This window comes from Chiloscyllium plagiosum, chromosome 36 (genome assembly GCF_004010195.1).
Source record: "Chiloscyllium plagiosum isolate BGI_BamShark_2017 chromosome 36, ASM401019v2, whole genome shotgun sequence".
Taxonomy (NCBI): Eukaryota; Metazoa; Chordata; class Chondrichthyes; order Orectolobiformes; family Hemiscylliidae; genus Chiloscyllium; species Chiloscyllium plagiosum.
Genome location: NC_057745.1, coordinates 17,140,222 through 17,152,838, shown reverse-complemented (window position 1 = coordinate 17,152,838; position 12,617 = coordinate 17,140,222). Strand labels below are relative to the sequence as shown.

General features: G+C 36.5%; 1 protein-coding gene across 2 annotated transcripts in view; it reads left to right on the top strand.

Annotated features, from left to right (window-relative positions):
• galk2 (galactokinase 2) overlaps nucleotides 1-12,617 on the top strand; it is a 119,967-nt gene that overhangs the window by 21,642 nt on the left and 85,708 nt on the right. The window lies entirely within an intron of this gene.

Here is a 12,617-nt window from a genome sequence, read left to right as displayed (position 1 = left end):
CCCTTCCACAGTCTTTAAATTGTCAGACTGCATATTCAACATCCAATGTCAGAGGAGCAGAACTTTCTCATGGTAAAGTGTTGACAGGATAGAAAATGTTGTCTCTAGTTGCAAATGCAAGCCTCATTTAGTTGGTAGAAGACCAAGGATAGCAGCAACAAAGGGAGCATACAGAGAATAATATTTCAGAGGATTCTCAGTTGGGGCTCCTCTTTCTTTAAAGATGGACATAAATACCCTGGACTTTGCGTTACGATAGTGAAATATGTTGAAAGCACTAAGCTAGAAGATATAACAAATCATCGTGCTCTGTGAAAGGCTGTGAGTAGATACAGAAACGTCAAGAGAATGAGGAGAAAGTGGAAGACTTAATATAGAGAAAATGCTAAATAATATATTTTGCAAATAGAAATAGAAGTTGTAAAGTTTTAAATGGAACACACTGGTCATTAAAGGTGTCAACGTTGAATTTACACATTATCTTAATTATGCTGTAACTGGAATACTGCACACAGCATTGGAAACTTTTTAAAAGAAAGAGAGAAGATGCAACATGGCCTCTTTATGATTTTTTGGAATAGGATAAATAGTGAGGTTGTTTCTATTGGCTAGTGTTTAATCCCTTATTACAAAGAATTTTTGAAACAGAGTTTTGATATTTTGAGAATGAATAGCATTGTTGTTTGACATCCTGTTGAACAAGAAGTTTGGATTGGACTGGATGAACTTTTGGGAGAAAATAAATCACCTGATGGGCCAAATGGTCTGTTTCTATTTTCTTTAATTCAGTGGAAATATGATTGTTAACACCATTATGCCTTGAACTACACAGTCATATAACCATTACACTGTGAAAGCAGGTTTTTTGGCCCATTGAGTCCAGACCACCCCTTACACTATCCCTGTAACCCTGCATTTCCTATGGCTAACCCACCTAGCCTACACATTCCTGGACACTATGGGGCAATTTAGCGCGGCCAATCCACCTAACCTGCACATCTTTGGACTGTGGGAGGAAACCAGAGCACCTGGAAGAAAGCCAGACATGGGGATAACATGCAAACTCCACACAGTTGCCCAAGAGTGGAAATGAACCAAGGTCCCTGGTGTTGTGAAGCAGCAGTGCTAACCACTGAGCTACTGTTTAATCTTTACTGTATCCTTAAATTCAGTAGTTATTTCCACAAACTAGTCAGAATCCATGACTATGATATTATGATTCATGATTTGCCTCATCATGGGATTTGTTGGAAACATTTTATTTGTTTTAAGACTAAACAAAAACATGTTTGTTGTGGAGATGCATTAATAACTACTATGTGCAGTGAAATGAGAAATCCCAGCAATGAAAAGTAAATATAAAATACATCTGCTGAAGTGAGTACTTGATGGTTGTCAGTACTGCAGAATTCTGTACTATAAATTAAAGACTGTTGAAAATCCCAAGGTTACATTTTCCAAATTTATTTCAATTATTTTGGGAATGTTTCAGAGTACAATAGCCCTTTTGTTCACATATGGTCAAAAATTTGATTCTCTATTTTACTGAGATTTTAGTCTTGTATTTGTTTTAAATCAGGACAGGTTTGAAAATAATTTCCTTGAAATGGTTTGTTGAACAAGCAAACAGACAAACAAGCAATCATTCAGAAAGAAATGCTGCCTTACTAGGAATGATATCTCAAAGCAATACCATTGTTTAGGTCATAGATTCTCAAGCGGAGAGTGACCTGGGTTCCAGGCAAAGTTTATTTCTTTGCACAGATCGGCCCGTTTGTATTATAAAATTTGTAGGTAGCACTGCCAAGTGATAAACAGAACACATCATTCAACATTGTGATAAATGCATAGCCCTTCAATGCATTTGATGAAATTGCTATTTACAGGAACTAGATGCAAAGTGATTCTTAGTTAAACCAAAATTTCAAGTATAGATGTATGTATGTGTGGTAGCCTGGACAAGGGAATGCATTGGAAATATGGAATGGGAAAAGTGGTTGGGATGGCATCAGGGGTAGATGTAACTCAGATGTGGATGATAAGTGAAGAAGGAGTAATTGAGAGATGTGATAGTACAAGGATGATCAAACAGGGATGGAAAGTATGGAATGAGAGGGGAAATGGCCTAAGGATGAAAATTTAACAGAGTATTGTGATAATGAAGATACAAATTTTAACACAAATGTTTTTCAGGTCTCTGTTAATATAAGAATATTTGTAACTGTGAAGATGTACTCAATAAAAGCTTGTCTTTTAAGTACAATCAGATTTGTATACAGCACCTTTAAAAATTTTTAGAACAAAACCTCTGGGTAGTAATATCAGTACAAAAAAGTTAAAAATCACACAACAGCAGGTTATAATCCAACAGATTTATTTTGAAGTACTAGCTTTCAGAGCACTGCTCCTTCATCAGGTAGCTGTGGAGCAGGATCGTAAGACACAGAATTTATAGCAAAAGATCTGTGTCATGCAACTGAAACTGAGATCTTTTGCTATAAATTCTGTGCCTTACGATTCTACTCCACAGCTACCTAATGAAGAAGCAGCAAGTCGAAAGGTAGTACCTCCGAATAAACCTGTTGGACTATAACCTGCTGTTGTGTGATTTCTAACTTTGTCCACTCCAGCCCAACATTGGCACCTCTACATCATGAGTACAAATAAAGTAATAGAAAATTTGCAAAAAATCTTTATACTGCAATTTCAGTTAATTTGTAATTAAAATTACTTCCAAATCATTTTTACTTATATGACTAGTCTCGATAAACATAAGTGGTTCAAAGTGCAGTAAGTCTCAAATTTGTTAAAATTAATGTAACAAATACAAGAATTCAATGAATTCAAAGGAAGGTGAGATATAACCCATGGCATTTAAATGCCAATTCTTAACAATGATAACTTAATTGTATGTAAGGATAGACAATTAAGTTACATTCTGTAGACAAACTAAATACACAAAGTTCTTTCCATCCTTTTTGCATTTAGGAAATGACTGTTGTAGTACTTGTGGTAAATCCTACTCATGTAGCACATTGTCAGCATTAGCTAAATGTGGCTGCACGCAAGATGTTTTAATCTACCTTGTGCGATGAACAAGTTGATCGGTTAAGGATGTGGAAGAAGAGTTGCTGATGATCAGAATAGCTCCACAGGGATCATTTACTAGGAAAGGTGATGTTACATAACCTCCATCTAACATCAAATCTGGTCTGTTAGTTCAACGCACAACAAACATGCCCTGATTACCATGGTGGTACTTATGAAATACATTTGTGAATCACCTTGTGCCATAACAGTAATGGTGTGTCAAAGGCCAATTAAATGACTCATTCTTGGATCAAATTGGAGTTAGCAGACGATGGAGAGTGTCTAATGTGACCACAATTCTGTAATAGATTTCCATGGGCATTTTCATAATAATGGAAGAAACTATTCAATCCTCTGTAGTCCTTCCAACAGCAGTTTGGAATTAAATGATTCCATTTGTAATTTTTAAAAAATGTTTTCATGGTACATGGGCAACACATTTCTCTGTCCTGGATATTGTTTGAGCTTCATAAGTGTTGTGTAGCTGCACCCATTGAGGTCAGTGGTGAATATTCCAACTCATTCCTGACTCAAGCTTTGAAGGTTTAAAAGGATGTGCACTGAGCTGGACCAAACATAATCTTGATGTGGCTGGCCAACAAAGTTCTGATTAGTGAAAATCCCCAAGTTGTTGTTGATGGGCTTCTTCATGGTGATATTTAAGGGAAAGTAACCAAGCTTATTCTCGTTGGGTATGATCATGACTTGTGACATGAATAAAGCTACAACTAGTCCACTCAAGTTTGGAGGATAACCAGGACTTTATCTACATTTCCATCAGTTGGCTTAATGTTGGAGAAGTATGAATGGTATATGGTCTGAACTTGGTAATGTCATTGATCAAGTTGTTGGAGATGGTTGGACCAAAGATGTTGCCCTAGTGACCTTTATCAGAGATGTCTGATCTCTAACTATGACAGCTCTATTACTTTACATCAGGTATGACTTCCAGGCACTGAAAGGCTTTTCTATTAATCACTTGACATTTTTTTCAGGGTTTCCTTTATGCAAAAAATGATATAATGCTGCCTTAAAAATTGAGGTAGTTACTCTCATCTCTGTCATTTGAAAACCCAAACATACAAGGCTGCAGATTTGGTTTTATCAATAAAGCTGAAGTTTATTACACTTGAAAAGAATAAAAATAAACTAAGCAAGGCATCTAAATGTAACATAGTTTGGAAGATTTCAAGATACGTGGCAAAACAAAGTTCCACCTACTCTCCAAATCTTTACAGTTAATCAAATTGCAAAGGAATTTTTCTTCCTTGTTAAATCTGAGATTGAACTGCTTCTTGTTATTGCTTGTCTCATGAGCTGTGAGGTATTTTCCCTTGACCACTCATACACTGAGAACTTATACATACTCAGTCTTTTAATAATCTGTAAGTTTCTAATCAAACCTTCCTGGTCTGGAAGTTTCACAAACTACAACCCTATACTAAGGTAACCTAACCTCTTAACTGCTCTGTGCAGCCTCCTTTTCAAGGAGAAACTATACTTGCATTTAACTTCAGTAAGGTCTCCTTGAAACTTCCCAGAAGCTTTGAACTGAAGATAAAAAAGCTTCCTCATCTTAAATTTTGATACAGCTAATGACTAATGTTCTCTTGATCTGGTTGTAAACCCTCACAGTATAAACCAACTTCCAGGAGGCCTGCTCCCTGACACATGTTGAACTAAAATCGTGGTTCTGGAAAGATTGACCCAATTAAATTTTTAACACCTTCATGAACATAGACTCACAACCATATGCCACTGGTTTGAAATCTATACTCTTTTTAAAAAGTATATAAAAATCACAGACCTTTTATCACAATTGCCAACTTGATTTTCTTTTTGTTTTTAATATTCTCCAAATTATTAGAAAGAGCCACATTAGCTCACATATTTCTGGAGTTCGATCCATGATTTTAATGTGATGGATGTTCACTGAATTCATGAAAACTAAAGTAAAAAAAAAACTTACTGGTTAAAAAGTGCTTTGATAGCAATCTCTTTGAGGAGAAATTTGTAATAAATTTAGAATTCCTTTGGTTTAGTCACTGGGATTGCAACCATCATATATTGCTGTGAAGTCTGTCTCCCATTGTTGGAGGAATATCCAGAGTTACACCAGATGAAAGATCATGTAGAACATAAAGAAATTGACACATATCTTTCCAAATTTCTGTGTGTACTGATCAGAATATTTATAATTAAATAAATAGTGTGGGAACACCAGAACCCAGTTGTTCCATCACGAATGTGGATTGCCCTGAAAATAAGTCTACTTCAGCAGAGTTAGGCAACCCAGTGATCAAATATGCAAAGTAACTGGTTCAGTAACTGCATATATCCTGAACGAACTGAAGATACTGCAAGACTTTAACCTTTCTCAACAATGAACAAAGGATCAGCCCAGTTTCTCATAAGAATATGAACCTCCATTATTGGATACAGATATCATATTAAGCACATTGATTCTACCTTATGTACCAGAGGTGTTCACACATAATCTTCCACTAATTAAGGGCACCTCTGATATCATATATCAAACTTTTTTACTAGAATGGAAGGTGTGGAAATGGATTGTTTACTAGAACAAGGCAATGCAAATTACTCCATTCTTTGCTTCCTGTTTTTCCTGTCAGTATAATCAAACCCAGTGCCATCATGGTTTAGGAGACCTCCAGGCTAAATACTAAATAACTGTGTTGCCTTTACCCATTTTAAAAATAATTCCAAAATCTTGAAAATCATGTTCTGTGCATATTCCTTGTATTTTCTAGGAGAATGTAGAAGTCAGGTGCTGGACAGAGTTGTATTTGCATATCAAATTAAGAGATTGGACATTGGAAGGGGGGTACAATGAGAACTTGAGAGAAACAAATGTGCAGATAGCCAGGTAAAATGTCTCTTTAAATTTTCCTTATGTGATATGGGTTTGTACTGTATTGTCAATATTGGGGAACTTGGATTCATATGAAGAAAAATAGTTTTTCTAGTTTAGTTTTTGGTTCTGATTGTCAAAAATGGTAACTTGACCCTACACAACTATGTATTGCTGAACATTTTGTGAAAGCTTTTTGTCTTGCACTCAATAGAGCATTTCTCAAGAATACAAATTCAAAGGGAAAGCTAATTGCATGATAGATTGCTGATTGCTTGGCTAGTGAACTCTGATTGGTAGAGGCATTGCCATGGAGAACACAACTGTTAATGCTGTTGACAATTAATAGCTGGCTTTGTTAAAATTTTAAACCACGCGGGTTGATTGCATTTATAAAAATGCTTTGCCAAAAAAGCAATGACTTTAGATATATGACTCAATCAGTTAACTGGGAAGTTAATTGCTGAACATTTACTGAGTTGAGTTTTATGACCTATACAGAAACAGACAGCCAGGGACTATTAGTCGGTTGAGTATAGAAGAGATCATACCAGCAGAGGGCAGTTTTTGATTTGTAGAAGGTTCAATGCTATGCATGTTTTGCTTGTAGAGGTCCTGGGTTATGAGAACTTAAAGAAATCTTCTCGTTTTCAGACCTGAAAAGAAATCTTACTCTGTTTCAACAGTCCAAGGAAAAGGGTTCACAAGAATTAGTTGAGTAAGAAATTAAAGAGTTAAGATAGAACTGATACTTCATTAGGATTGAATGTAAAGGATATTGCTGGGAAAAAGGTTGAATATTTTTACTACTGCTTATGTTAAGATCTTCCTGAATTGTTATAAATAGCTAGGTTTTTCATTTTGTGTAATAAGCTTGTGTTCTAGTGCTAAAGGAAGATTATAGCCATACGTTAATATGTCCAGTGACTGATCACCATGTTAACCAAACTGCAAAAATAAAAGATCTATTAATAAGATTTATCAAGCCTGGTTTCACTCAATGATCACACTTGTTCTGTATTACCATCAGCTGGGATCACAACATTGGCATTTAATTTAACATTTTGGGAGGCTGTAGTTACTAAGCATTTGATTTCTCTTGGAGAGAGAACAGAACCCGAAAGATAGTAATAAATAATGTATAGAAAAAGATGCTCAACGGATCACAAATGTAATGTTTTTTGATATCACCAAATATAGTTTCCTGTCCAAACAAAGATCGCCATTTAAAATGATGACAGAAATGTATTTTAGTGCCCAAAGATTGCTATATGCTGCAGCAGTCATATAGTGGTACTTTATAGTGTTGAATACAATCTGGTCCTTGGTGCTTTTCAAGTGTCATTATTCAACCAACTGCCAAATGATGAAGGCCTGCATGGATCTGTCAGTTCTGCAAAAAGTTGTCCCACCACAGTATGAAGCATTTCTCCTCTAGACAGTGACAGTTTAGCTGAGTTTAAGATTTCACAAAGAGGGTAATCTCAAGCTTCTCCCTATAAGTTCCAGTACTACAGAATATCAGTACGTTGTGCTGGAGGCCGCATAGTGTGGTCTTTTACAGTACAGTGACAGGTCCCAGAAGTAATGTTGAAATGTTACAGACTAAAATAAGCAATTTAAATGAAGAGTGTTAAAAGGTTCCAAGGGTCTAGCCTGTTTATACTAATTTGAATTTCCAACTCCATTGGGATATGAGTAAAGCAATACTTGGCAGACCTCATTTTCTTCTGAAACCAAAGCAGTTTGTGAAACATTGCGTGATAGCTTTATAAGCTATATTCATGCAAGGGACGAACCCTGTGGATCAGCCCTACTTAGACATATTACTCAATTTTTCATCTGGGTTTGGCTACAGTTGAAGAACAAAACAACTGGCATCTATGTTTTAGCTTATTAATTTACTTAGTGCTGGCAGGGAACTGCACATATAACACTAATTTTACTACAAAAATTGTTGTTTCCATCATGTTCACATTTTATTTAAATAGTTTAAAACTTTATATTCATTTCATTGTGGTACAATTCTATAAAATATCCTTGTTCACTTTCTACTAAAATTTCAAGCATTTTTTTTCAAAGCCTGTTTTTACCAAGGAGAACTGATTCTAAGGGAATTTGTGTGCGTATGTAAATTGGCAATGGGCAACATTTTTGGTCACTGGAGGCATTTCCGTGTTATTATTTGTACAACTGGTCGAACCTAAGCAATGCATTTTAAGACTTAAATACCCAGTTTACTCTGGAGTAAAATATATTTCTCATAATTGTATTTTCCTCTCCAAATACAGATCCAGCCAGTTTTAGGAGTTTAGCTGAGTTCTGGGAAAATAGGTCTTGTTATGAAGTGGAGGTTGACCCTCCTCTGATAACTAAAACCAAAACAGCCAGAAAGGCTTGCCTCACCTCATAGTCTGTTAAAAGAAGTATGAAAAGTGGTATAACCTATGTCTCAGCCTCCCCATCTGTTATAAAGTAGTGGTTAAATGAAATTAAATCCTTTCACTCACTCTGTAGTTAACAAGTGACAATTTATTTATCTAACTCCAAAAATGAACAAATTAACAGGACCATAAGACATTGGACCAGAAATTAGGCCATTCGGCTCATCGAATCTGCTCCACCATTCAATCATAGCTAACACGTTTCTAAACCCCATTCTCCCACTTTCTCCCTGTAACCCTTGATCTCCTTGATACTCAAAAACTCAAGTATCTCAATGTTAAATATACTCAACGACCTGGCCTCCGCAGCCTTCTGTGGCAATGAATTCCATAGATTCACCACTCTCTGGCTGAAAAAGTTTCTTCATTCAAAGGCTATGACTGTGGGTCCTAGTTTCTGCTACCAATGGAAACATCTTCCCAACATCTACTCTGTCCAGGCCATTCAGTATTCTGTATGTTTCAATTAGACTCCCTCTCATTTTTCGAAACTCCATCGAGTATAAACCTAGAGTCTTCAAGCGTTCCTCATATGTTAAGCTTTTCATTCCTGGGACCATTCTTGTGAACCTCCTCCAAACACGCTGTAGGGCCAGAATATCCATTCTGAGATATGGGGCCCAAAACTGCACACAATACTCCAAATGTGGTCTGACCAGAGCCTTAGAGAGCCTCAGAAATACATCCCTGCTTTTATATTCAAGTGATGTGGTTCATCACTTGTCACTGGCTGCCACTAACAAACTGAGCAATTCCTCTCTAACTACTAGCTATTCCCAAATAAACAAAATTCTAATAGTATGATGTTCCAATAACTACAAATCCCACTTAAAAGATACAATAAAAAATTTAGAACTTAGTCTCTCGAAATTACAACCAGGATACAGCTTCCAGAATGCCCTGCACCCTCTCCGCTGATCTTTCAGGATTGTCTCCTCCCTTGGATTCTTGCGTCCGAAACGCCTCTCTCCATTGAATTCTTGTGTCAGGAATATTAGCTAAGTGTGACACTGTACCTTTAGTCAGATGATGTGTGACTTCATGAGTGCAGAGACAGCTAACCTCTTCAGATGCCAGTTTGCTATCTGCTGATTTTCAAATGCTGTCCTCTTCTATACCCATCATGACTTATTAATTTCTTAGAATAGGATTGGTTCGAGGTTGTAAAAAACATTAGATTTAAATTTATTTGGTCCTTCGTTTCCAACTGCCTGGCTTAAATTAATAGGCTAAATTTAATCATCTGTTGGCTTGGTAAAAATACTGCTTTGTCTGCTTATGGTATAGCCTTTTGATACAAATGTTTCAATTTGAGCACCTGCAACTGGCAAGATGCTGCTCACAGACTCTCATTTTCAAATCTCTAAGCATAGGGAAAAAAACTCATAATCTTTTAAAGGGGACCACACACACATCCCCCCCCCCCAACCCCAACCCGATCATTTTACAAACACCAAATTCTAACATCCTGCCTTCCAATCCACAAATACTCTACCCAGCTTTGCAACATGCTGTCACAGAATCTTTGCTGCGAAGGTGAAAAGTGGGCTTTCTAGAAAAAGCGAAAGTTATTGTAAGAATAGCTGTATTTGTTTTGTACATATACATTAGAACAGAATTATTAATACTTCCAAATTGTAAATGTATTTTACTGAGGGGAAGTCATAAATTTATGTTTATCTTCATAAAGTTTAGATAAGTATGTTTTATGTCTTTTTTTAGTAGAGAAGCAATGTATGGGAGAATGCACACAGTGCAACTATTTTCTTAGACTCTATGTATTACTCTGTTCAAGTATGGGTATATGATTTTTAGCAGTAAAGCTTGTAAGCAGTTCCAGCTTATGTATAGAAACACACTGTCTTGTGAGATCTTAAGATCTTTAACTTGTTCCATTCTTGACATCCATCACTTGAAACTCACTTTGAGCATATTTTAACTATGCAGAGATTGCAGGGATGATAAGTGATCAACATCGGCAAGGGTTCGTAAAATATATTCAGGTATACTGTCTGGAACTGACAGTACTGCAGCTGGTACAGGAATGAATTCAAAGCAAATAAGTGAAGTGAAAGTAGGAGGGTGCCAAGGGCAGTGATTATAATTTTTACAGCTATAGGTGTTAAAATCCCCAGAGGGACTGAGTTTTGTTAAGAATTAAATTTCCAGTTAATAGCTAAAAAGATTCGAGGTTTCAGGTTTTCAGATTTTTACTTTCACAAATGATGATTCTTGTAGTAACTTATACTTTAAACTCCAGAAAGCAACATTTCTTTTTTATATTGATAACTCAATGCGTTCTCTGTACAATTACAGTCCTTATAGTAAACAGTCCAAAGCCACTTCCAGCTTCTAATAGGTTCACATTTTCTGTTTTCACTGAATAGCAACTTTGAAAAATCGTCTCCAGGTGTTTCCGTCAGTTTTTCAAGACATTCTCCAATCTACAACCAGCTGTAAAGCCTGCTCCAATTATTATTCTTCTGTCATTGCCAGATCAGGATAAATGTCAGTTTCTTTAGATGGCTGCAGCATGCGTTTCTTTGACCAGAGACTGTCTTTCTTTGGTAGCTGGTGAAAAATCTTTAGTATCTTCTATCTATCGTCCACACAAACTGCTATTATTTTCCACTGTCTTATTTCTCTTCTGCCCAAACACTTGGAGTCTATTTACTATTACAACAGTTCCTCTTGCTGTTTCTTCCTAAATGTAAGACATTTTTGCATCTTGCTCATCTTGACTTAATCAAACTTGTTGTCAGGCTTGATTTGGAATTGTCACATGAGCCTTTAATTTTAACTCGAGTTTAAAGACACAGTTTAAAAGTGACATAATATTAACGTAGATTAAGGATAAAGACAATGGGAAACAAATGCATTTCAGAGATGACAATTGAGAAACAGAGAAAACTAGCTTTTAGTAGTGAATATAAATGATGGTTAGCATATTCCTATTGTATTTACAAAAAAAGTAAAAGAATTAGATACAAACATCCAAATTGTGGTCAGAAGTAGGACATTTGGCTCCCTCAGGCCTGCTGTACCATTTGATAAAATGTTGGCTGATCTGATTGTGGCCTTCACTTTCCTGCCTACCTCTTATACCTTTTAACTTCCTTGTTCAAGAATCTATCTACCTCTGCCTTATAAAATATTCCGTGACACTCTTTCCACTGTTCTATAGGGAGATAAGAGTTCCATAAACTCCCAATCTACTAAGAGGAAAGAAAAGTCTCCTTATCTCCATCTTAAATGGAAGGTCCTTTAATTCTAAACTGATCCTCTCGCTTTCATCTCTCCCACAAGGGAAAACATACTTTCAGTCGTCACCTTCTCAATTTATCCTCATTTTCCTGTGATAGTAGACAATGAAGAGATCTCCCTGAGAGAGAGGGAACTCCGAGACACGAGTCAGTGTACAGATATCTCCCTGTCAGAGTTGACAGTGAAGAAGATTATCTAGGATTACAAAGAGATATTGATCAATTGTGTCAGTGAATTGAGCAGTGACAGATGGAATTTAACTTGGATAAATATGAGCTATTGCTTTTTGGTAAAACAAACAAGGACAGGACTCATGCAAGTAAAAGTAGGGCCTTGGGTAGTTTTGTAGAACAGAAAGACCTAGGGGTTCAGGGGTAATTATTTTGTTTGCATCATGTTGACAGTGGTTAAGGAGGTGTTTAGCATGCTTGCCTTTATTGTTTGGACTTCATGTTTAAGTTGTACAGGATGTTGGCGAGGCTTTTTCTGATGTACTGTGTGCAGTTCTGGTTGCCATCTTATAAGAAGGATGTTATTAAACTGGAGAGGATACAGGAAATATTTAACAGGATGTTGCCAGGAATGGAGGTTTTGAGTTATAAGGAGACACCGGAGAGGTGGGACTATATTTTCCACTGGAGCATAGGAGGGTGAGGAGTGACCTTAGAGATTTATAAAATCATGAGGGGTGTAGATAAGGTGAACGATAGGTGTCTTTTTCCCTAGGGTGAGGGATTTCAAGACGAGGAAGCATGTTTTTAATGTGGGAGGCCAAAGATTAAAAAAATGACATGGGAGCAACTTTTTTTTTTACACAGAGAGGTTTGTGTGTGGAATGAACATCCAGAGAAAGTGGTGGATGTGGGTACAATTACAGTATATAAAAGATATTTGAATAAGTCAATAAATAGGAAATGTTTAGGGGGATATGGGCCAAGCACAGGCAG